The following is a 26182-nucleotide window of genomic DNA, read 5'->3' as shown; positions in this document are numbered from 1 at the left end:
TGTGTTTTCTTTATTTACACGAATATTTACATTGTAGATTGGCACTGAAGGCATCGAAGCTATGATGTGGAGTTATGTACTTAACAAAAAAGGTGAAACCGCTAAAAACGTGTTTTATAATCTAGTTTCTTCAAAATAGCCACCCTTTGTTCTGACTAGTGCTTAGCACACCCTTGGCATTCTCTCGATGAGCTTCAAGAGGTAGTCATCTGATGTGGTTTTCACTTCACAGGTGTCATAGTGTTGATGCCTTCAGTGACCATCTACAAGGTAAATAGTCATGAAAATAAAGAAAACGCATTGAAATGAGGAGGTGTGTCCAAACTTTCGGTCTGTATTGTGTGTGTGTGTGTGTGTGTGTGTGTATATATATATATATATATATATATATATATATATATATATATATATATATATATATATATATATATATATATATATATATATACATATATATATATACATATATACATATATACATATATATATATACATATATATATATACATATATATATATACATATATATACATATATATATATATATATATATATATATATATACAATATTTTTGTTTTTCTACCCTTCTTGACACGTCAACAAGGAAAAGTACCTTCAGTATGAGGACTGGTGAACAAGTTAGGAACGAAATCATGGTCCCAATACGGAAAAGCATTGCATCTAATAGAGAATGACTCATTTGTACCCATGGTGGTGAAATCTATCAAAATTAGGGTGGTCTCAAAAAGCAGGAATTTTCCAAATTGACTGTGTGTCGGTTTTAAAAGTGCTCCCCATCTGGTTAACATATGAAATAACATGTCTGTGTAAAAAAAATGACGTGCTCCCCCTGTGGTCAACATATCAAATAACAAGTGTGTGCAAGAAATTGAAATTTGCCCCCTTTGGTCAAAGTTAATACAAAAATAGAAATGTATATAGAGACATACTGTAATATCAAAGTAATTAATGAAGATTAAAAATTATTACCAATAAAAAATAAACAATTAAATAAAAGTTTACCTTTTTTTTTATACTTACATAGTGTGTGTGTGTGTGTGTTTTTATATTTGTGCCATTTTTTAATTTTGGTGACATTTTTGTGTGTGTGTGAGTGTGTGTGTGTGCGACGTCAAAATATAGCCTTCTTTACTGTAAATCAAAAGATGATTCCTCACTGAAAAAGATGAAAAAACAAATGCAGTGGTGTATGCAAAGATTTGGAAAGGGAGTGACTTTGAGCAGCTCTGCATCGTTTTTGCTTATTCAGCTTTTCCTTGGGAGAGAGAAAAAGGAAAGAAGGGGGAAGGATTCTTCCCTCAACAAAAGCGGAGAAGAGAAATAAATAATAGAGCATCCGAGTCTTTGTTGTTTTCCGCTCACCTACTTTGTCAACACCGCAGCACCAAATGATTTGTAAGACTTTTTGCTAACTTTCCACCAATCACTGTCAGCCAGTCAGAGGTGCTATCACAACACACGCATCCAGCTTGCTGCAGTTTATCAAGTTATTGCAGCTTTCTTTTTTTCTTTTTTTACTTTCTCTCGCAGGCATTTAAATTGAAATTCCGTTGGCCTCTTCACGAGAAGGCATTTTGTCTTTTATTCAGCATGCCCGGTGGTCTTGCTTCATTTAATTCAGTACAGTCAGTGAATTTGAATTTACAGAAGAGACACAATCAATGCAACACGACCCCAATTAACCTTTTTTTTTTTTTTTTTTTTTTTATCAAAAATGTCTTCACCTGAAGCCAAAGTGGGGGAATAGTGCACTCTACATAAATAAAGAAAGATGCTTATACAAACCCCGTTTCCATATGAGTTGGGAAATTGTGTTGGATGTAAATATAAACGGAATACAATGATTTGCAAATCGGTTTCATCAATCCATCAAGGTTTATTTATATAGCCCTGAATTACAAGTGTCTCAAAGGGCTGCACAAACCACAACGACATCCTCGGTAGAGCCCACATAAGGGCAAGGAAAAACTCACAACCAATGGGACGGCGGTGACAGTGACAATGATGACTATGAGAAACCTTGGAGAGGACCGTATATGTGGTCCCCCAGGGGACCGAAAGCAATGGATGTCGAGGGGGTCTAACATTATATTGTGAAAGTCCAATCCATAGTAGATCTAACATAACGGTGAGAGTCCAGTCCAAAGTGGATTCAATATAGTAGCGATAGTGGAGCCAACAGGAAACCATCCCAAGCGGAGGCGGATAAGCAGCGCAGAGATGTCCCCAACCGATATACAGGCGAGCGGTCCATCCTGGGTCCCGACTCTGGACGAGCGATCCATTCTGGGTCCCGACTCTGGACAGCCAGTTCTCCATCCTGTCCCCCCTCAACCCCCATCCACAAGGGAGAGGGGGACAGAGGAGAAAAAGAAAAGAAGCGGCAGATCAACTGGTCTAAAAAGTGTGTCTATTTAAAGGCTGGAGTATACAAATTAGTTTTAAGATGAGACTTAAATGCTTCTAAATGCTTTTCAACCCATATTCAATTGAATGTACTACAAAGACAAGATATTTGATGTTCAAACTCATAAACTTTATTTTTTTTTTGCAAATAATAATTAACTTGGAATTTCATGGCTGCAACACGTGCCAAAGTAGTTGGGAAAGGGCATGTTCACCACTGTGTTACATCACCTTTTCTTTTAACAACACTCATTAAACGTTTGGGAACTGAGGAAACTAGACGCCGCCGGTTTCTCTGGGCCTGAGATCCTCTTAGATGGACAGATGCAAAGTGGAAAAGTGTTCTGTGGTCTGACGAGTCCAAATTTCAAATTGTTTTTGGAAATATTCGACATTGTGTTATCTGGACCAAAGGGGAAGCGGACCATCCAGACTGTTATTGACGCAAAGTTCAAAAGCCAGCATCTGTGATGGTATGGGGGTGTATTAGTGCCCAAGGCATGGGTAACTTACATATCTGTGAAGGCACCATTAATGCTGAAAGGTAAATACAGGTTTTGGAACAACATATGTTGCCATCTAACATGGACGCCCCTGCTTATTTCAGCAAGACAATGCCCAACCACATTCAGCACGTGTTACAACAGTGTGGCTTTGTAGAAAAAGAGTGCGGGTAATTTCCTGGCCCGCCTGCAGTCCAGACCTGTCTCCCATCGAAAATGTGTTGCGCATTATGAAGTGTAAAATACGACAGCGGAGACCCCGGACTGTTGAAGGACTGAAGCTCTACATAAAACAAGAATGGGAAAGAATTCCACTTTCAAAGCTTCAACAATTTGTTTCCTCAGTTCCCAAACGTTTAGTGAGTGTTGTTAAAAGAAAAGGTGATGTAACACAGTGGTGAACATGCCCTTTCCCAACTACTTTGGCACGTGTTGCAGCCATGAAATTCTAAGTTAATTATTATTTGAAAAAAAAAAAAAAAAAAAAAGTTTAAGAGTTTGAACATCAAATATCTTGTCTTTGTAGTGCATTCAATTGAATATTGGTTTGAAAACGATTTGCAAATCATTGTATTCCGTTTATATTTACATCTAACACAATTTCCCAACTTATATGGAAACGGGGTTTGTATATATATATATATATATATATATATATATATATATATATATATATATATACTCTATTGTGTATATGTAGGTTTCACTATATAAAGCGCTTTGAGTCACTAGAGAAAAGTGCTATATAAATTCACTTCACTATATATATATATATATATATATATATATATATATATATATATATATTAGTATATATAAATGTTTTATTTATTTTTACAGTATACACTGTCTCTTAGTGTTACCTCTAAAAAAGATGGTCCACATTCATCAAATGAGCATTTTGGATTGGGGCAATCCATCAGAGAGAATGATTAAAAGTTGTGTTCAAGTCTTGCTAGGAAGCTTTTAATTTTGATGGATAAACTGGTGGCAGTATTAGCATAAAAAGCATCCTTGTGTTTGTGGCACATTCATGGTGACCCAGGGAGTGTAAGGCATAAACATTATCTGTGTTGTGACAAAAATATGAACGCAACACTTGTTTTTGCTCCCATTTTTAATGGGTTGGACTCAAAAATCCAAAATGTTTACTATTTACACAAAATACCTTTTTTCCTCACAAATATTGTTCACAAATCTATCTAAATCGGTGTTAGTGAGCATTTATTCTATGCCAATGTAACCAATGCTGATTAAACATTATAATTATTGTACAGGTTTCCATTAGACTGTCCATGAATTGATTAACGTGGACCCCGGCTTAAATAAATTGAAAATTTTATTCGGGTGTTACCATTTAGTGGTCAATTGTACGGAATATGTACTGTACTGTGCAATCTATAAATACATTTTCAAACAATCGATCAAAAACAATAAAAGGCCACTTTGAAATGTGCAGTTTTGCTTTATTTGGCATCTGGGGGGGTGGGAAAAACAGTCAATATCTGGTGTGACCACCATTTGCCTGACGCAGTGCAACACATCTCCTTTGACGAGCATGCAGATGAGCTTCTCTGAGATGGTTTCTCACATTTTGTGCAGAAATTACTTAGTTATGCAAACCAATGGTTGCAGCAACTGACCGGGGGGGCTGGTCTCATACGACTATTGAGGTGCACCTGCTGGATGTGGAGGTCCTGGGCTGGTGTGGATTACACGTGGTCTGCGGCTGTGAAGCCGGTTGGATGTACTGCCAAATTCTCTGGAATGCCTTTGGAGACGACTTATGTTAGAGAAATTAACAATCCATTTACGGGCAAAAGCTATGTTGGACATTCCTGCAGTCAGCATGCCAAATGCACGCTCCCTCAAAACTTCTGCTGTGTGATAAAACTGCACATTTCAGAGTGGCCCTTTATGTGGGAAACCTAAAGCACACCTGTGCAGTAACCATTCTGTTTAAACAGCATCTTCATATGCCACACCTGGGAAGTGGGATACATAATCTTGGCAAAGCATAAGTGAGACTTGTGATTAATATTAAAGGCCTACTGAAACCCACTACTACCGACCATACAGTCTGATAGTTTATATATCAATGATGAAATATTAACATTGTAACACATGCCAATACGGCCTTTTTAGTTTACTAAATTGCAATTTTAAATTTCCCGTGAAGTGTCCTGTTGAAAACGTCGCGGAATGCTGACGTGTACGTGTGACGTCACGGACTGTTAGGAAATATTAGCGCTGCGCACACACACAGCTAAATTTCGTCTGCTTTAACGGCATGATTACACAGTATTTTGGACATCTGTGTTGCTGATTCTTTTGCAATTTGTTCAATTAATAATGGAGAAGTCAAAGTACAAAGATGGAGTTGGGAAGCTTTAGCCTTTAGCCACACAAACACACGGTGATACCTTGTTTAAAATTCCCAGAGGTGAAACTTTACTATGGATCAGAGCGGTCAAGCCAACATGGATCCCGACCAAATGTCAACAAGCAGTTTTCGGTGAGAAAATTGTGGTAAAAAGTCGCCACTTACCGGATATCAGCTGAGCTTGTGCCGTCCGTACAGCTGCCGTCGACTTCCATCAGACACTGGCGTCAACACACCCGTGGATACACCCTTCCGACTATCAGGTACTATTAAACTCACTAAAACACTAGCAACACAATAGAAAGATAAGGGATTTCCCAGAACCATCCTAGTAAATGTGTCTAAAAAAATCTGAATCCATCCCAATGCAATCGCGTTTTTTATTTTACTTGATTTTTTTTTTTTTCTAATCCGTCGCTATCAATATCCTCAAACACAAATCTTTCATCCTCGCTCAAATTAATGGGGAAATTGTCGTTTTCTCGGTTCGAATAGCTCTTTTTGTTGGAGGCTCCCATTAAAAACAATGAGAGGATGTGAGGAGCCATCAACTTGTGACGTCATCGTCTGCGACTTCCGGTAAAGGCAGGGCTTTTCTGTTAGCGACCAAAAGTTGCGAACTTTATCGTCGATGTTCTCTACTAAATCCTTTCAGCAAAAATATGGCAATATCGCAAAATGATCAAGTATGAAAAAATAAAATGGACCTGCTATCTCCGTTTCAATAAGAAAATCTCATTTCAGTAGGCCTTTACAGACTAACCAGTCTTTCGTGTATATAGTAAACATTTTAGATGTTAGTTCATGAAAAATAGGAGCAAAAACAGAAGTGTTGTGTTTGTTTTTGTTCAGCGTAGAATAGTCCATAACGTGAGAAGGGGTGGGGAGTGGCTCTCTAAACCCAATCATGTGAGCGCATAAATTAAAACAGAAGCATAGATCATTGTTTGAAAGACAAAAACATGTTATCCATTGTTTTTTTTTTATGATATGTTTGGGCGTTTCTAGAAGTCTTGGCCTGCAAACTATTTACTCGCCGCATAGGCAAAAAGTATATTTTTATGAAGGAAAATTACAGAAACAGGAACACACAGTGGCTCATTTTTGTAACTTGACTTGGATTACTGCTTTGAAGATATTACCGCTTTAGATGACGTATTGCTGAAAAACGTGGTCATTATTAAGGAGTTACTGACATCACTGGACGTGATCCAAGCAGCATTAAAGACAACAATAAAAAAAAAAACAGATTCTGTCTCACTGTCAGACATTATAGCAGTCAAGTAGCTCAAAGACAAACAACACACTTTCAGCCTTCACAATAAAAGCGCTGAAAGTTTTTGCATTATTTAGAAGAAAGAAATAAAGCATAATAAATCTGATATTCTTTAATATAATACAGATCGATCTATTGCTTGTGTTTGTTGAAAAATACATGGAATGGTGAAAAATGAATTGCATATCAAATCAAAATGTTCAGTGGGGAAAAAAGTCCCAATTCATTTATTTTCCTGACTCATTCAGTCTTATTTCTTAAACTAGAACCTATATCGTGAATCAACACATTTCTCACGTACATACAGCGTGGAACGTTCTTCCTGCCAAAACACTACCAAACTTTTCATTTCAAAAAGTCCCTTCATGGGAGCAGATCCATTATCAAGCTTATCTGTATCCTTAATGATGGTCACAGGGCTGCAAAAGTCAATTATTTTGGTAGTGAAATAGTCTTTTGATTATGTGCCCGATTTATCAATTAACCTTTTTAATGAGAGTCATAGGGCTGTAGCTATCAATTTTTTTTTAGAAATCGAACAATCTATCAACAATGCGCTTGATTAATTGGATTAAACATCCTTATTGATGTTGATTAGGCTGCAGCTATCGACTATTATAGAAGTCAAATATTCTATCAAATCTGCGCTCAATTATTCTTGTAAAACATCCTAATGATTGTCACAGGGCTGCAGCGATCAATTATTTTATGAATCGATTATTGTGCTCAATTAATTGATTAATCGGGAAAAACACACTTTATAGCCTCAATGTGCGTTTTAGGGAAAATATTTTAAATCAGGGGTCTGCAGACTGCATACTGAAAAATCAAGGATTGCAAGGGGCCACTTTGATACACTTTGTTCTTTAAAGATGCTAAAAAAACATCCTTTACCATGAATGGATTAACATGGACCCCGACTTTCAATCAATCAATCAATTAATGTTTACTTATATAGCCCTAAATCACAAATGTCTCAAAGGACTGTACAAACCACTACGACATCCTCGGAAGAACCCACATAAGGGCAAGGAAAACTCACACCCAGTGGGACGCCAGTGACAATGATGCCTATGAGAACCTTGGAGAGGACCTCAAATGTGGGCAACCCCCCCTCCCTCTAGGGGACTGAAAGCAATGGATGTCGAGCGGGTCTAAGATGATACTGTGAAAGTTCAATCCATAGTGGCTCCAACACAGCCGCGAGAGTTCAGTTCAAAGCGGATCCAAGACAGCAGCGAGAGTCCCGTCCACAGGAAACCATCCCAAGCGGAGTCGGATCAGCATCGTAGAGATGTCCCCAACCGATACACAGGCGAGCGGTCCATCCTGGGTCCCGACTTTGGACAGCCAGTACTTCATCCATGGTCATCGGACCGGACCCCTCCACAAGGGAGAGTGGAACATAGGAGAAAAAGAAAAGAAGCAGCAGATCAACTGGTCTAAAAAGGAGGTCTATTTAAAGGCTAGAGTATAAAGAGCCCGAACGGAAAACACTCTATAGCCCGCAGACTTTTTTGGGGCTTTAGGAATCACTAATAAGCCGGAGTCTTTTGAACGCCGATTTCTTGCCGGGACATATGGTACAATACAATCGGCAAGATAGGATGGAGCTAGACCGTGTAGTACTTTATACGTAAGTAGTAAAACCTTAAAGTCACATCTTAAGTGCACAGGAAGCCAGTGCAGGTGAGCCAGTACAGGCGTAATGTGATCAAACTTTCTTGTTCTTGTCAAAAGTCTAGCAGCCGCATTTTGTACCAACTGTGATCGTTTAATGCTAGACATGGGGAGACCCGAAAATAATACGTTACAGTAACTGAGACGAGACTTTAAAAACTTTTTTGGGTGTTACCATTTCGTGGTCAATTGTACGGAATATGTACTGTACTGTGCAATCTACCACTAAAAGTCTCAATCGGTCAATCAATCACTAAATGCTTTACTATTAAAACAATGACATTGTTATCTTAGCTTTTGTGTTATAGGTGACGAATCAAATAGTTGTTAGTGTTATGTCAACTATATGTCATTATTAATGAATTCAAAATGTTCAGAACATGTCAAGGGCTAATAAAACAAAAAAATAGCTGCGGGCCGCACATTAGACATCCTTGGTTTAAATAAACAATTTGTCTACGCACCATAACCTTCATTCATGTATTTTAATAAATGCACATCATTGACCTTGAAATTGCACTTTTAACAAGTGTGTATTAATATTAATGTTCGCAGCCACGGAGATAACAGCACTCAGACGCCACAGCTCTCATGTGCACTCTATTGCACCAGCTGTGCTGAAACTATATACGCGTATTTAAACTTCTATGAATTAGTATTAGTCACACTCAATAAATGATTAAACCAAGCAAATGTTTTTTTTTCTTAATTAAATCACCTAATTTAATCAATTATTATTTACAGCATCTTTTGGGGCGGCATAGCTCGGTTGGCAGAGTGGCTCTGCCAGCAACTTGAGGGTTCCAGGTTCGATTCCCGCTTCTGCCATCCGAGTCACTGCCGTTGTGTCCTTGGGCAAGACACTTGACCCACCTGCTCCCAGTGCCACCCACACTGGTTTACATGTAACTTAGATGTTGGGTTTCACTATGTAAAGCGCTTTGAGTCACTAATAATAATAATTCACTTCACTTCACACTACAGCTTGAGATGCTCATGATATATATTGTGACGTCATCGTCTGCAACTTACGGTAAAGGCAGGGCTTTTCTGTTCGCGACCAAAAGTTGCAAACTTTATCGTCGATGTTCTCTACTAAATCCTTTCAGCAAAAATATGGTATTATCGCAAAATGATCAAGTATGACTCATAGAATGGATCTGCTATCCCCGTTTAAATAAGAAAATCTCATTTCAGTAGGCCTTTAAAATTCAATTTGATTCCGATTCTTTGGGTGAGGATTCCATTCCAAATCGGTTCTCTGTTTGAAACCGATTCCCAAAAGTACGTTATTTGCTATATAAATATAATTCACTTCACAATCTTGAATCCCACTCGAAAACCACATGCAATTCTAGGGATGTACATTTCAGAATAGCTTAAAGTTCAATTTGATTCCGATTCTTCGGGTGACTATTCCATTCCAAAGCGGTTCTCGGTTTTAAACAGATTCCTAAAAGTAAATTATTTGCAGTGTAAATTATAGTAAAACGTTTTTATTAAAACAGGTTACATTGCTGATATATTATATATATGCACTGGAAGTGTGAGCAGAGATGGCCTAAAAAAACATTTTTAAAAGTTGATTCAGAATTGTAATAAATTGATATTTGGATATGAATGTTTTTTCCAGCACCCTTGCTTTAAATACATAAACGGTTCAAACACAAAAATTACAGCACAAATTTTGATGTAACAATATGAAAATGTCATCAGTTATCGTGACCAAAATGATTAAAATTGTCATTATAATGATTGTATTGTTGAATGTGCTCCAAAAGTACCTAAATATACATACATAGGGACGGCGTGGCGCAGTGGAAGAGTGGCCGTGTGCAACCCGAGGGTCCCTGGTTCAAATCCCACCTAGTACCATCCTCGTCACGTCCGTTGTGTCCTGAGCAAGACACTTCACCCTTGCTCCTGATGGGTGCTGGTTGGGGCCTTGCATGGCAGCTCCCTCCATCAGTGTGTGAATGTTTGTGTGAATGGGTAAATGTGGAAGTAGTGTCAAAGCGCTTTGAGTACCTTGAAGGTAGAAAAGCGCTATACAAGTACAACCCATTTATTTAGTATTTATTTATTGGTTGAGACCAAATGTGCAGGCTTGCTGAGCTGAAAATGTTTTCCTTTTCTTTGGCACACTTCCACCAGAGACTGTCTTACGCTTGGGAAACATGACGATGTTCACAAATGTAACTAATAAGCAGTGTTGTACTTCATCAGTGAAGCTGCACAGTGCACTTCAATACGGAACATCGCCAGTCAAAACATATTCTCTGCATAAGTCAGTGGCAGTCAGGGTAGGTTAATGATGAATTTATATATTAAAAGTAGGGCCTTTAAATATTTAATCATGATTAATCGCATTTTGTCTATACCTAACCCAAAATGAGTTGCAATTAATCGCAGATAAATGTACATGTTTGTCATTGATAAATAAATAAATTATTTATTAAATCAACATAAAAAACACACACTTATACGTACACTTACAATTAGTGCACCAAGCACAAAAACCTCCCTTTTTCATGACAAATACCTCCCTTTTTCATGACAAAGAAAAAAAAAAGCGTTGACCGGGGGGGGCTAATCTTTTTTTTAATTTTTATTTTTTTTATTTTTTATTTTTTTCCTTTGTCATGAAAAAGGGACGTTTTTGGCATAAAAAAGGGAGGTTTTTGTGGTTGGTGCACTAATTGTAAGTGCAAATTGTGTTTTTTATGTTGATTTAATAAAAAAATTTAAAAAAATATAAGCGGTAGGAAATGGATGCAAGGGTATATATATATATATATATATATATATATATATTTTTTTTTTTTTTTTTAATAGAAATGAGGTGGCGACTTGTCCGGGGTGTACCCTGCCTTTCGCCCGATTGTAGCTGAGATAGGCGCCAGCGCCCCCCGTGACCCCGAAAGGGAATAAGCGGTAGAAAAATGGATGGATGGATGGATGGAAAAAATTCTTCTGCGGCCCGGTACCAATGGTTGGGGACCTCTGCCATAGAGAGATCATTTTCAAGTTTTTGTTACCATGATTGTACAATTGGTTTGATTTTAGAAAATGTTTTTAAACATGCTTTTTTTTAAACAGCTCAACACACACACACACACAAAAAAAAAACGGTTCTAATGAGGATTAAAAAAATTACCTGCAGTGTACTGATGTCTTGCCAGATTTTGTAGGAAGACATAATTTGTATTCCTGCTGTAGGAGCACTTGCATTTAGAGGAAAAGAGCTACACAGATTCACACATTAATAACATAAAATGTGGATTGTTATGGTCATGGATTGATTGTCAAAGATTTGGTAATATCAGGGCGGTATAGTTCGGTCGGTAGAGTGGCCGTGCCAACAACTTGAGGGTTCCAGGTTCGATCCCCGCTTCCGCCATCCTAGTCGCTGCCATCGTGTCCTTGGACAAGACACTTCACCCACCTGCTCCCAGTGCCACCCACACTGGTTTAAATGTTACTTATATATTGGGTTTTCACTTTATAAAGCGCTTTGAGTCACGAGAGAAAAGCGCTATATAAATATAATTCACTTCACTAATATAATTTGTGATATTTCTGCCTGAATAAACGCTTCTGTTTTCTGTACATTACGTCAAAAATAATAACCAAAACGTGCCTGAATTCAATGTCAGCGTGCCATTTATCTACTTTCAAACCAACACCTACTGATTACCTTTTATTATTCAACGAGATGTACCATTAAACCTTGACAGAAGAACTTTTTTTTTTTTTTTTGCCCAGACTTCAAGGACTAACATAAATACAAAATGTTTTATTTTCCTGTTTTACTTCACTGCGTTCATTAGTCATGCTGCCTGCGGAGCTGCTTTCGCATACTACATTTGTGCGGCTATGACTTATTTAGGCTCAATTGAAGAGATACAAAACATTACTTACAAGCCTGTCTGCATAAGTAGGCCAAGAGAATCTGACACTACTGAGGGATGCTGGAGGATGTCAGTCATGAGTCATAGGAATAATTCATTTCCTTATCCGGGAATCTGTTTTTAGGGGCCTCGCGTTTTAATTTATGCATTAAGTCGTGGCAAGGTAGAGCCGGCGCCAGGCTGCAAACTGCACACGGCGCCCCGCATTAGCATGAAGCTCAGATCGTTGTGTAATAGGTGCGTGATCCTGAGCTCGGCGCGTGACATTGATCCTTAATTGAAACGATCCGTGTAACCTTTGCAAAATTAAAAACAAAACAAAAAAGACAAGTGGGCGACAGCAGGGCCGGAGTACAAAGAGACACGGAGGTTAAGGGGTGTTACTCGGAAAACAATGAGGCATCCGTTTGATCAACAGATGCCAGGCATTTAAGCACGAGCCGTTAGCCAGATGGTGGGGCTGATTAGCGCGTGTACGCTCACAATGATGCATGATGATGCTTTTTGGAAATAATGTTCAGCAGGTGCCACTCCCACTCTCCCAGCGTCGGGATCCGGCTGCGATAGGATGCTTTGTTGGGATATGAAAAGTAGGTCTTCCCGTGTTCGGCGCTCACAAACAGAGCTGCAGTCAGAGCACAGATGTCTTGCACATAGAAACGAGGTTGGCAATTATGCGAAATTGACTTTTTAATGATATTCCAACAGGAATATGTGTCCCCCCGAGCCGGTTTATGTGCACCAAACATGTAGGAAAATCTATCATTTCTTTCACTTGTTTGCTCCACTTTTGAGAAAAGAGGCGTTCGAATGCTGGCTTTTTTTTAAAGTTCATTCATCAATCAATCAATCAATCGATCAATCAGAGTTGACTTATATAGCCCGTAATCACAAGTGTCTCAAAGGGCTGCACAAGCCACAACGACATCCTCCACTCAGATCCCACATCAGGGCAAGAAAAAACTCAAGCCAATGGGATACAATTGTCATGGTCCACGTCTTGGACCATGACATATTCTGGGTTTTGTTCTGTTTTGTTATCGTCCTGTGTTGTATTTGATGTCTTTGGTTCCCGGTGGCACCTCCTGTTTGGTTTTTGTTGTCATGGTAACTCGTTAGTGTCACCTGTCTCTTGTTTGTCGTCGCGCACCTGATTTGTGATTATCTCCTTATTTGAGAGCACATTTGTTTGGCGCTCGTCCATGGACTCTTGTTTGCTTCACGCAACAGTTGACATCGCTCTTTCCATCCACGGCGTGGCGCAGTGGGAGAGTGGCCGTGCGCAACCCGAGCGTCCCTGGTTCAACTCCCACCTACTACCAACCTCGTCACGTCCGTTGTGTCCTGAGCAAGACACTTCACCCTTGCTCCTGATGGGTGCTGGTTGGCGCCTTGCATGGCAGCTCCCTCCATCAGTGTGTGAATGTATGTGTGAATGGGTAAATGTGGAAGTAGTGTCAAAGCGCTTTGAGTACCTTGAAGGTAGAAAAGCGCTATACAAGTACAACCCATTTATTTATTTATTATCTTCTTCCGCTTATTCGAGGTCGGGTCGCGGGGGCAACAGCCTAAGCAGGGAAACCCAGACTTCCCTCTCCCCAGCCACTCCGTCTAGCTCTTCCCAGGGGATCCCGAGGCGTTTCCAGGCCAGCCGGGAGACATAGTCTTCCCAACGTGTCCTGGGTCTTCCCCGTGGCCTCCTACCGGTTGGACGTGCCCTAAACACTTCCCTAGGGAGGCGTTCGGGTGGCATCCTGACCAGATGCCCGAACCACCTCAAATGGCTCCTCTCGATGTGGAGGAGCAGCGGCTTTACTTTGAGTTCCTCCCGGATGGCAGAGCTTCTCACCCTATCTCTAAGGGAGAAACTCATTTCGGCCGCTTGTACCCATGATCTTAACCTTTCGGTCATGACCCAAAGCTCATGACCATAGGTGAGGATGGGAACGTAGATCGACCGGTAAATTGAGAGCTTTGCCTTCCGGCTCAGCTCCTTCTTCACCACAACGGATCGGTACAACGTCCGCATTACTGAAGACGCCGCACCGATCCGCCTGTCGATCTCACGATCCACTCTTTCCAGCATTGTGGTAACTTCTTTCTCGTACTCGATTAGCTTCTATGCTATTTTGTTTGTTTGTCCCTAGGTTACACGTTAGCGCCTTCAGTTCCCTTTGTTTTTTCTAGCTCCCACGCCAGTTCTGTTGGTTTTTGGTTAGTGCCTTTGTGCAAGTGTTTTTGTTCTTAGTTTGTTTTATTGTATAAATAAATTCTTAATCCTACCTTCACCCTGTGTTCCATCTTCGCTGCACCCACGGGAGAACGCAAACACCGCCACGATGCCAGCTAAACAGAGGGGTCGGCGTGGCGCGGTTGGGAGAGTTCTTGCTTCAAACCCCAGCTTCTACAGTCCTAGTCACGTCCGTCGTGTCCTTGAGCAAGACATTTCATGTCAAGACTAGGACTTTCGCAGCTACCTTGACTGGACACGTGGTGAAGGTGAATACATGATTTAATGATACTATAAAAGGAACAAACAAAAGGCGCGCACAAGGCGGAGAACAAACTTGACTAAGAAAACAAAAACTAGCACAAAGGCAGAACTATGGCCATAAAAACAAAAACACTTACTGTGACGTGAAAAAGTCAAAAACAACAGAGCAATGGCATGAGCACTATGGCATGGACCGCGTAATCATTCGGGTATCAGGTGTAACAAGGGTGACGTCCCCAGTTCGACTAGCTTATAGCTTCTAGCCTTTAAATAGACTCCCTTTTTAGACCAGTTGATCTGCCGTTTCTTTTCTTTTTCTTCTATGTCCCACTCTCCCTTGTGGAGGGGGTCCGGTCCGATCCGGTGGCCATGTACTGCTCGCCTGTGTATCGGCTGGGGACATCTCTGCGCTGCTGATCCGCCTCCGCTTGGGATGGTTTCCTGCTGGCTCCGCTGTGAACAGGACTCTCGCTGCTGTGTTGGATCCGCTTTGGACTGGACTCTCGCGACTGTGTTGGATCCATTATGGATTGAACTTTCACAGTATCATGTTGAACTTTCACAGTATCATGTTAGACCCGCTCGACATCCATTGCTTTCCTCCTCTCCAAGGTTCTCATAGTCATTATTGTCACCGATGTCCCACTGGGTGTGAGTTTTCCTTGCCCTTATGTGGGCCTACCGAGGATGCCGTAGTGGTTTGTGCAGCCCTTTGAGACACTAGTGATTTAGGGCTATATAAGTAAACATTGATTGATTGATTGATTGACTACCTGGCAACAACATGCTTAAATAATAGTGACATGATTAACAACGGGTGCGTGAGTTCAAACAAATGAGGCAGGTGAAACTAATGGTTGTCATGGAAACTAAAACAAACCAGGGTGCGCAAAGACAGGAACTTAAGGGAGTCAAAAACAAAACAGAACATAACTAAACAGAATCCAGACCACAGAACGTGACACTTCACCCTTGCTCCTGATGAGCCGTGGTTAGAGCCTTGCATGGGAGCTACCGCCATCAGTGTGTGAATGAATGAATGTGGAAATAGTCTCAAAGGGCTTTGAGTACTTTGAAGGTAGAAAAGTGCTATACAAGTATAACCGATTTACCATTTTCCGCAGATGTGGCGACCAGTGCAATGATTTTTATTTCTCATGGACATGGTACCTCTACAGAGAAGAGCTTGTCCTATGTGTAGTCCAGCTTAGTGAGAGAAAAAAAGAGGCTTTGCTACACATCTTAAAATAAATCCTTGCAACCACATGTCAGTCGGTTAGAGATACATTATGTTTTCAAAAGTATTTGGCCACCTGCCTTGACTCACATATGAACTTGAAGTGCCATCCCATTCCTAACCCATTGGGGTTCAATATGACGTCGGTCCAGCTTTTACAGCTATTACAGCTTCAACTCTTCTGGGAAGGCTGTCCACAAGGTTGCGGAATGGGTTTGTAGGAATTTCCCACCATTCTTCCAAAAGCGCATCGGTGATTTCTTCTGTACGATCAATCACTTGAGACCCGAAAGAAGCATTTACTGACAAACAGATACTTAAAGTGACACACACACTTTGAGAGAAACAGTATCACTCCTTGTGTTTTATAATGCATCGATGCTTCAGTATAATTTCAACCGTCACTAGGGCGCTGGAGCCTATCTCAGCTGCTCTTGGGCAGAAAGGCGGGGTACACCCTTGACAAGTCGCCACCACATCACAGGACCAACACAGGAAACATCCGCACTCACATTCACATATGAGTTTGCAATATGCTTTCATAACGTTCAAAGGATTAAAAAAAAATGCAATAAATCCTGGAAAAAAAATAGCCACTTTGCAGTCAACTAGAGCTACCACGTTTCCCTCCTATCACTGACAAAACAGTCATTCAAAGTCTGAATCCATCAGCATGCTGCCCCAGGGGTCGGGAACCGTTTTGACTGAGAGAGCCATGAAAGCGAAATATTTAAAAATGTATTTCTGTGAGAGCGATATCATATTTTTTAACACTGAATACAACTAAATGCCTGCATTTTTTTTTGTAAAACCAACATTTTTAGAGTATTGTAGATCTCTTATTATTTTTAATAACATTGTTATTCTGAAGCTAACCAATAAATAAAATACTTCTTACCATGAATGCGACTTCTTGAACAGGTGCGGTAGAAAACGGGTATTTTGACTCTGAGATTACCAGCGTAATTAGGTAGGTAGGTATTGTTATTGCCCAAGTACAAAAAAACGTTGTTGATATACTGATTGATTTGATTAGACAAACAAACAGTGTTTAGGGTCACAGAACAGCTAAGAGAAAAAACTCAAGAGCAAAGCATATATACGTATCACAACATACAACTCCAGACTTGCAACAGAGGGGAGGGAGTGGGGGCTACGGTGGCGGGCTGCAGCTCTTCAGGCACTGCCCAGCCGTCCATCACCCCTAAGGGATTCGCGTCGAGGGCGTTGGATGAATTATTCATTACTTATCGTGTTAAGCAATGTCAGCTAAGATTTATCTTGAGAGCCATAGGTTCCCTACTCCTGGGTTACCCACTAGAATTCTAAAGTCTGTACTGAGGAGTTTGTTACCACAATTGGCTCATGTAGTTAGCATCTCTCTTCAGACTGGAACATTCACAAAGGCCTTAAAGGGGAACCCTTTTACCTAAAGTTCACAATTATTAAGAGAGACAAGAACACACATTTGATTAAAAAAAACTCTCGGAAGATGCGACTAATGGGAGTCGCTGTTGTAGCCTTGAAAGCCCTCTAAAACTACTTCAAAACCCTCCATCAAAATTCTATGTACAGACTGCCAGTCTATATATAATGTAGTAACAGACATGTTTATAACAATATGTAATATGATCGATATTTACTTTATTTTGACCATTTTAACCAATGCCAGAACTGATTTCTCCAGCGCATTGAGGTCTGACTTCCGGCAACACATGAGTGAGTGTGTTGTAATCATGGCAGACTTGGTAACAGAAAATGAAGACGACTATTTTTGGACTAATGAGGATTCACAGCCGAATCTTTTGAATCCGGCCCGCAAATTAATGATCTATGATATTTGATTAGTATTAGAACCGGCCCGCAGGCCACACCCACTTGCTGCTGGTTTGCACGCACCAATACTCCATCAGTTTTGGCGCTATAGGAATTTCCAAAATGGGGTCCCTGGGACCCCATCAAGTCCTTAAAATGGGGTCCCACGGTAAATTTTTGGGGGTCCCAGTTTTTTGTAAGCGTTTTGAAAACAAATGATTCCATTTTCCTGTTATATCTCACATTCTATAATGTGTTTTGGAAAAACTTTGTCATAAATGTTACTTAATTCACAGAAAAAAAACAATTTACAAAAGAAAACACATTTTATGCATTTGTAAATTTATTCAGTTATAAACAAACTTTCTTCTTTCTTTCGGCATAGCTCGGTTGGTAGAGTGGCCGCTCGGTTGGTAGAGTGGCCGCGCCAGCAACTTTGAGGGTTGCAGGTTCGATTCCCGCATCCGCCATCCTAGTCACTGCCGTTGTGTCCTTGGGCAAGACACTTTACCCACCTGCTCCCAGTGCCACCCACACTGGTTTAAATGTAACTTAGATATTGGGTTTCGCTATGTAAAGCGTTTTGAGTCACTAGAGAAAAGCGCTATATAAATATAATTCACTAATTCACTTTCATGGATCTTAACTTTACCGCTGCTGGTATATTTTTTGATATTTATATTGTAATATTTTGAGAGTGTGTTTTTTCTATTTTTGGCCAAAGTAAGATAAAGAAAACAATCTGAAGTTGTCTTGATTTTTTTAGTTTTAAAAGCCATGATTTTAATAGTCCGGCCCGCGTGTGCACAGATTTTCCTCCATGCGGCCCCTGAGCTAAAATGAGTTTGATACCCCTTATCTAGTGGTATGCCAGAGAATCACTAAATACAATATTCAAACACAATGTTACTATTCAAATTCTGTGTAATGTTTCAGTGGCCAAAATATTAAATATACATGTCGAATAAATCCTCTGCAATGTTTATAATTATATCCAGTCGTGGTCAAAAGTTTACATACACTTGTAAAGAACATAATGTCATGGCTGTCTTGAGTTTCCAATCATTTCTACAACTCTTATTTTTTTGTGACAGAGTAATTGGAGCACAGACTTGTTGGTCACAAAAAAACATTCATGAAGTTTTTATGAATTTATTATGGGTCTACTGAATGTGTGACCAAATCTTCTGGGTCAAAAGTATACATCCAGCAATGTTAATATTTGGTTACATGTCCCTTGGCAAGTTTCACTGCAATAAGGCGCTTTTGGTAGCCATCCACAAGCTTCTGGTTGAAATTTTGACCACTCCTCTTGACAAAATTGATGCAGTTCAGCTAAATGTGTTGGTATTCTGACATGGACTTGTTTCTTCAGCATTGTCCACACGTTTAAGTGAGGACTTTGGGAAGGCCATTTTAAAACCTTATTTCTAGCCTCATTTAGCTATTCTTTTACCACTTCTGATGTGTGTTTGGGGTCATTGTCCTGATGGAACACCCAACTGCGCCCAAGACCCAACCTCCAGGCTGATGATTTTAGGTGGTCTGGAAGAATTTGGAGACAATCCTCCTTTTTCATTGTCCCATTTACTCTCTGTAAAGCACAAGTTCCATTGGCAGCAAAACAGGTCCAGTGCATAATACTACCACCACTATGCTTGACAATAGGCTTGGTGTTCTTGGGATTAAAGGTCTCACCTTTTCTCTTCCAAACATATTGCTGGGTATTGTGGCCAAACAGCTCAATTTTTGTTTCATCTGACATTACATGGACAAAGATAAGACCTTCTGGAGGAAAGTTCTGTATAAGAGTTGTAGAAATTATTGGAAACTCAAGACAGCCATGACATTATGTTCATTTTTGACCACAACTGTATATTTAACCCTACTAGGCCACTGTGTTTTAATGTTGGTCATTGTGGTGGTGCTTGGAGAGCCAAGTGTTTTCTGAGGAGTTACTTGGTAAAAAAAAAAAAATTGGTTTGAAAAACCACTGCTTGACATTTTTTTTATTTAGGATGTAAAGAACATTATTTTAAAAAAGTATTTTTGCTATTTTATCATATAATCCTAACAAAGAATTTGTCAGAGAGAAACATTCGCCCAAGTGTTCTTTAGTACACTTTCCACATTCAAGTAGTTATTATTGGTGTGTCAGCTTGTCAAAAAAAGCTGCTCTGTTGTTCATTTTTCCCCCCAAAAATTTTGTCACCCCCCACTCCCTATCAAAAAACAAAAAAATATGCTTCACAATTTAAATCCGTTAGATGAAAGCATCTGTTTGGAGTGCTTATTACTTGCTCCAGCAGCAGACAGTCCTCGTTGGCAGTAATGACTGCACTCTCCGTTCCTTGCTTGATTTGAATGTATAATTAGCATAATAAATACTTCTGTCGCACGCCCAGGCTCCTTTTTTCACTGTGTCGGCAATCACAGGAAAAGAGCGAATCAAGAGTTTTTTTTTCCTCCCCCAACCTCCATGTTGCGTCTCAGTGTAATTTTGCTTATTTGAGGGTAAAAGGTGGGAAAACCTACAGGGCGTGGGCCAAATGCGGCCCCGTAGAGCAGTGGTTCTCAACCTTTTTTCAGTGATGTACCCCCTGTGAACATTTTTATAATTTGAGTACCCCTTAATCAGATCAAAGCATTGTTGGTTGAAAAAAGAGATAAAGAAGTAAAATACAGCACTATGTCATCAGTTTCTGATTTATTAAATTGTATAACAGTGCAAAAGATTGCGCATTAGGAGTGGTCTTTCTTGAACTATTTGGAAAAAAAGATATAAAAATAACTAAAAACTAGCTTAAAAATAAACAAGTGATTCAATTATAAATAAAGATTTCTATACACAAGTAATCATCAACTTAAAGTGCCCTCTTTGGGGATTGTAATAGAGATCCATCTGTATTCATGAACTTAATTCTAAACATTTCTTCACAAAAAAAGAAATCTTTAACATCAATATTTATGGAACATGTCCACAAAAAAATCTAGCTGTCAACACTGAATATTGCATTGTTGCATTTCTTTTCACAGTTTATGAACTTACATTCATATTTAGTTGAAGTAGGACTCAATAAATTTATTTATAAAGGATTTTTGAATGTTTGCTATTTTTAGAATATTTTTTTTTTTAAATCTCACGTACCCCTTGGCATACCTTCAAGTACCTCCAGGGGTACGCGTACCCCCATTTGAGAACCACTGCGGTAGAGCATGATCCAAAAGAAAACAAAAACCTCAGAAGAACAAAGAAAAAACTATTCTCTGAACAAATCTCAATACTATGCACTAAATATCCATCCATCCACCCATCCATCCATTTCTACCTCTTATTCCCTTTATGGTCGCGGGGGGGCGCTGGTGCCTATCTTAGCTACAAACAATCAATCAATGTTTATTTATATAGCCCTGAATCACAAGTGTCTCAAAGGGCTGCACAAACCACTACGACATCCTCGGAAGAACCCACATAAGGGCAAGGAAAACTCACACCCAGTGGGCAGGGAGAATTCACACCCAGTGGGACGTCGGTGACAATTGACAATGATGACTATGAGAACCTTGGAGAGGACCTCAAATGTGGGCAACCCCCCCTCCCTCTAGGGGACTGAAAGCAATGGATGTCGAGCAGGTCTAACATGATACTGTGAAAGTTCAATCCATAGTGGATCCAACACAGCCGCGAGAGTTCAGTCCAAAGAGGATTCAATAAAGCAGCGAGAGTCCCGTCCAAAGGAAACCATCCCAAGCGGAGGCGGATCAGCAGCGTAGAGATGTCCCCAACCGATACACAGGCGAGCGGTCCATCCTGGGTCCCGACTCTGGACAGCCAGTACTTAATGCATGGCCATCGGACCGGACCCCCTCCACAAGGGAGGGGGGGACAGAGGAGAAAAAGAAAAGAAGTAGCAGATCAACTGGTCTACAATCGAGCGGAAGGCGGTGTACACCCTGGACAAGTCGCCACCTCATTGCATATGCAATAAATAATGCTGGGTTATTTTGAACACACAATTTATGAGTTGCGAGTGCTGGGTTAAATTTTTATTATTTTTTTATTTTTTGACGAGCAATTAATTTTTTGGGTTATAAGGATTTAATTTTTAACTGAATTTCTGGGTTTTCAGAACTATGAACCATTTTTGTGTTGTTTTTCCAAAGAGTAACGTGTTTTGTTTTTTTAATAAAAAGGTTGTTTTTTTCTTGAGAATTTTACTAAGGATTATTCTCTTTACCATTTGTGGAAGTCGCTTCCTAGCAGATCCCTTGTAGACACAGCACAAGAACCAAGCGTGCAGGTTTCAAAAAGTTTTAATGCTCTTTCCGCATGTCGTGACGTTGCCGTCACTCCCAATCCTCTCTCACGCTCTGCTCCCGACCGCTTACTGTTAAAGACAACAGATCATTAGAATAACACGTACTACCTGTGAAATCTAATCACCTGCCGACTGTGTCTCGCCGGCAGCACATGCCCCGCCTATGCCCGTTGGTGCTCGTCATCAGTACTGGTTTAAATGCAACTTAAATATTGGGTTTCACTATGTAAAGTGCTTTGAGTCACTAGAGAAAAGCGCTATATAAATATAAGTCACTTCACTTCACTTAACATCAGTACCATGGACAGCGGCGGTGACTTTTCCTCCTACAGGCAGCGCTGACTGCACCCGCCCCCACAACATTATTTACGCTGCCTGGATCATGTTTGTTTAATTTTTGACTCCCTCAGTTCCTGTTTTGAGCACCCCTGGGTTTGTGTTTTAGTTGCCATGACTGCAGGTTTTTTTCACCTGCCTCTAATTAGTGTTCGGGATGCTCACCTGCTACTGGGCACTAATCAGAGAGTTACTTATTCCCTGCTTTTCGCCACACTCAGTCTGGTTTTCTCATTTGCTTCCACAAAACAGTTGTGACGGCTGCTAATTTGGTTCCTGAGCTAAGCTTTGCCTTTTTGTTTGCCTGTTTACATGCTAAGCTTTAATTGCTAGTTGTTCCGTTGCTATTGGCACGTTGGTGCTCTTTTTTTTTGTATCCCGCATGATTTATGGACAATAAATAATTTCATTTCCTCTACTTTGCCTCTGGAGTCCCGTCAGCATCCTGGGAGAACAATCCACGCAGTAAAATGCAACCCCGCCGCGACTACCAAGAGCATACATGGCAATTCTTGTAAAAAAAAAAATAATAATAATGTCACTCATATCTTGCGTTTGAGTATATTTTAATGAATACAAATAGTTTTGATCAGTAGTTGGGAAGAAGTGGGACAAACCAGCAATAAAATGTATAATTTTTTAACCAACTACTGGGTCAAGGAGGGCTAAATTGCACAACCCAATAGTTGGTTTTGGAATAACCCAACATTGTAGTGAGCATAACTCAGCTTGTGTGTTAAATAAAATTCAACCCGAGCGTTGGATTATGAATAGACCAACATCGAGTTAGCATAACTCAATTTTTGGGTTAAATAATTTGACCTAATAGTTTGGTTGGGAATAACCCAACATTAAGTCATCATAACTCAACTTGTTGGTTAAATAATTCAACGCAAAAGTTGGGTTGAAAAAATGTACCCAAAATTTTTAGTTAAAATAACTTAAAGAAGGGGTTCGTCCTTTTCTGAACTAGCAGTTGGGTTAAAATTGGGTTATCTTTTAACCCAGGGGCACTCACACTTTTTCTGCAGGCGAGCTACTTTTCAATTGACCAAGTCGAGGAGATCTATTTATATTTATTTATTTATGAAAGAGACATTTTTGTTAACAAGTTAATGGTGTTTAATGATAATACAAGCATGTTTAACACACATAGATTCCTTTCTTTCATGAAGACAAGAATATAAGTTGGTGTATTTGATTCTGATGACTTGCATTGATTGGAATTAGACAGTGGTGCTGATAACGTCCGCCTTTTCAAATGGAGGAAAAAAAAAGTCCTCCTTTCTGTCCAATACCACATGAAAGTGGTTGGATTTGGCATCTCATTTGTCCAACTTGCATACTCGTTTTAAAACACTTTGTTATGAGAGTAGCATATGTGTGTGGCCCTTTAATGTCTGGCAGCAGGTGAGTGACGTCAGTGAGAGTGCGGGTGGGCAAGCAAGTGAGAAAGCGGTCGCTGAGGGCGGGGGAGAAATACATTGGCATCAAACTCCGTAGCTTGCTAGCTTGTGCACGCTAGCTTTCTGAGACTCTTATTTTGTTAGCACAGGCAGGATGAAACAGGTCTTTTATGGTGAAGACAGGAACTGTGCAGTCGGTCTTTAGAGTTTTGACAGTAGGTACGGAGTCTCTAGAAATAAAATGTGTTTCTCTGCATCCGCCCTGTTAGTGATTTTTTTCTTAAATATGAGCTCGCAGCAGCCAGCGTCATCTCACAAGATCCTCGGGTGCCGAGAATGTCAAACAACTGACGAAAGTGAAGTCTTGGTATGATTGATGATTGCTCATTTTTATGTCTATTTTTTAATGCCTGGCTTGAGATCGACTGACACACCCTCCGAGATCGACCAGTCGATCGCGATCGACGTAATGGGCACCCCTGTTTTAACCCAACATTTTGTAATGTGTAATATTAGCTACACACTATGAGAGATGACCTGGCTGGTGATACTGGGTCAACACGGTCATCAAAATCATTGTAAAGCTGGTATCTTCCAACATTAAGATATATCGTTGCTTACATATTTCAGTGCGCACTACAATATATATGCTAATGCTTATTCCCGGCGGTGATAAAAACCAGCGGCTCATCCCCGTTTGTCACAATCTCCCTTTGCAGCCCACCCCTTAACCCCCCCATGTCATGCCCTGGCACTTATGTAATTGTGTGTAAAGGGCACGCGGTACCACCCCCAAAGTACGGTAACGCAAAATGAATCCGCCTGATGACAGGGACGCTACAATTTATTCAGCGCTGGAGGTTGGAGTGTGATGTGGCCTTCCTTCCGTTAGCGGGCTAAGCGTCACCGGTTAAAGAACGAGAGCGGCGCTCTCCAGGGTCCTGCATGGCGAGAAAAAGGACAGAAGCTGCAAGCTAATTCATCACAGTCCCACAGGAAGCAAGCAATGGTAGGGGGGTTTTGAGGGGAAAGAAGTGTAAAAGACACAACAGTCCTTTTATGACTAACGGGGAGTTTTTGCACTATATTGTTTGGATCTGATATGGGATAAAAACGGTGCCATGAAGCTTGGGAACGAAACAAAGAGTAGAGTGGAACCTCCGTTTACAAACTTGCTGGTTCCTGAACATGGGTAGTAGCGGTGTGGGAAAAAATGTATTCGAATACGAATCGAATCGTTTACAGTGTGCGATTCAGAGTCAATTCTCTTTTTTTTTTTTTTTTTATCAATCAATCAATGTTTACTTATATAGCCCTAAATCACCAGTGTCTCAAAGGGCTGCACAAACCACTACGACTTCCACGGTAGGCCCACATAAGGGCAAGGATAACTCACACCCAGTGGGACGTCGGTGACAATGATGACTATGAGAACCTTGGAGAGGAGGAAAGCAATGGATGTCGAGCGGGTCTAACATAATACTGTGAAAGTTAAATCCATAATGGATCCAACACAGTCGCGAGAGTCCAGTCCAAAGCGGATCCAACACAGCAGCGAGAGTCCCGTTCACAGTGGAGCCAGCAGGAAACCATCCCAAGCGGAGGCGGATCAGAAGCGCAGAGATGTCCCCAGCCGATACACAGGCAAGCAGTAAATGGCCACCGGATCGGACCGGACCCCCGCCACAAGGGAGAGTGGGACATAAGAGAAAAAGAAAAGAAACGGCAGATCAACTGGTCTAAAATCTTTTTTCTTTTTTTGAATCAATCCAACAAACCACTACACAGCAATACCATAACAATGCAATCCAATTCCAAAACCAAACCTGACCCAGCAACACTCAGAACTGCAATAAACAGAGCAATTGAGAGGAGACACAAACACGACACAGAACAAACCAAAAGTAATGAAACAAAAATGAATATTATCAACAACAGTATCAATATTAATTATAATTTCAGCATAGCAGTGATTAAAAATCCCTCACTGATATTATCATCAGACATTTATAAAAATTAAAAAAAAAGAACACTAGGCTTACACTTGCATCGCATCTAATAAGCTTGACAACACACTGTGTCCAATGTTTTCACAAAGATAAAATGAGTCATATTTTTTGTTCGTTTAATAGTTCAAACAAATTTACATTATTGCAATCAGTTGATAAAACATTGTCCTTTACAATTATAAAAGCTTTTTAAAAAAAAAAAAATCTACTACTCTGCTAGCATGTCAGCAGACTGTGGTAGATCCTTCTGAAATCCTATGTATTGAATGAATACAGAATCGTTTTGAATCGGAAAAATATTGTTTTTGAATCGAGAATCAAATCGAATCGAAAAAATCGTGACCCCAAGAATCGATATTGAATTGAATCGTGGGACACCCAAAGA

The 26182-nt window shown here is 40.1% G+C and overlaps 1 protein-coding gene across 6 annotated transcripts in view; it reads left to right on the top strand.

The window, feature by feature from the left end:
* Window positions 1-26182, top strand: part of celf5a (cugbp, Elav-like family member 5a) — a 781548-nt gene that overhangs the window by 705370 nt on the left and 49996 nt on the right. The gene's annotated exons all lie outside the window — the stretch shown is intronic.

This window comes from Nerophis ophidion, linkage group LG26 (genome assembly GCF_033978795.1).
Source record: "Nerophis ophidion isolate RoL-2023_Sa linkage group LG26, RoL_Noph_v1.0, whole genome shotgun sequence".
NCBI classification, from domain to species: Eukaryota; Metazoa; Chordata; class Actinopteri; order Syngnathiformes; family Syngnathidae; genus Nerophis; species Nerophis ophidion.
Note: the sequence above shows the minus strand (reverse complement) of the source record. Positions and strands in the feature narration are given on the sequence as shown.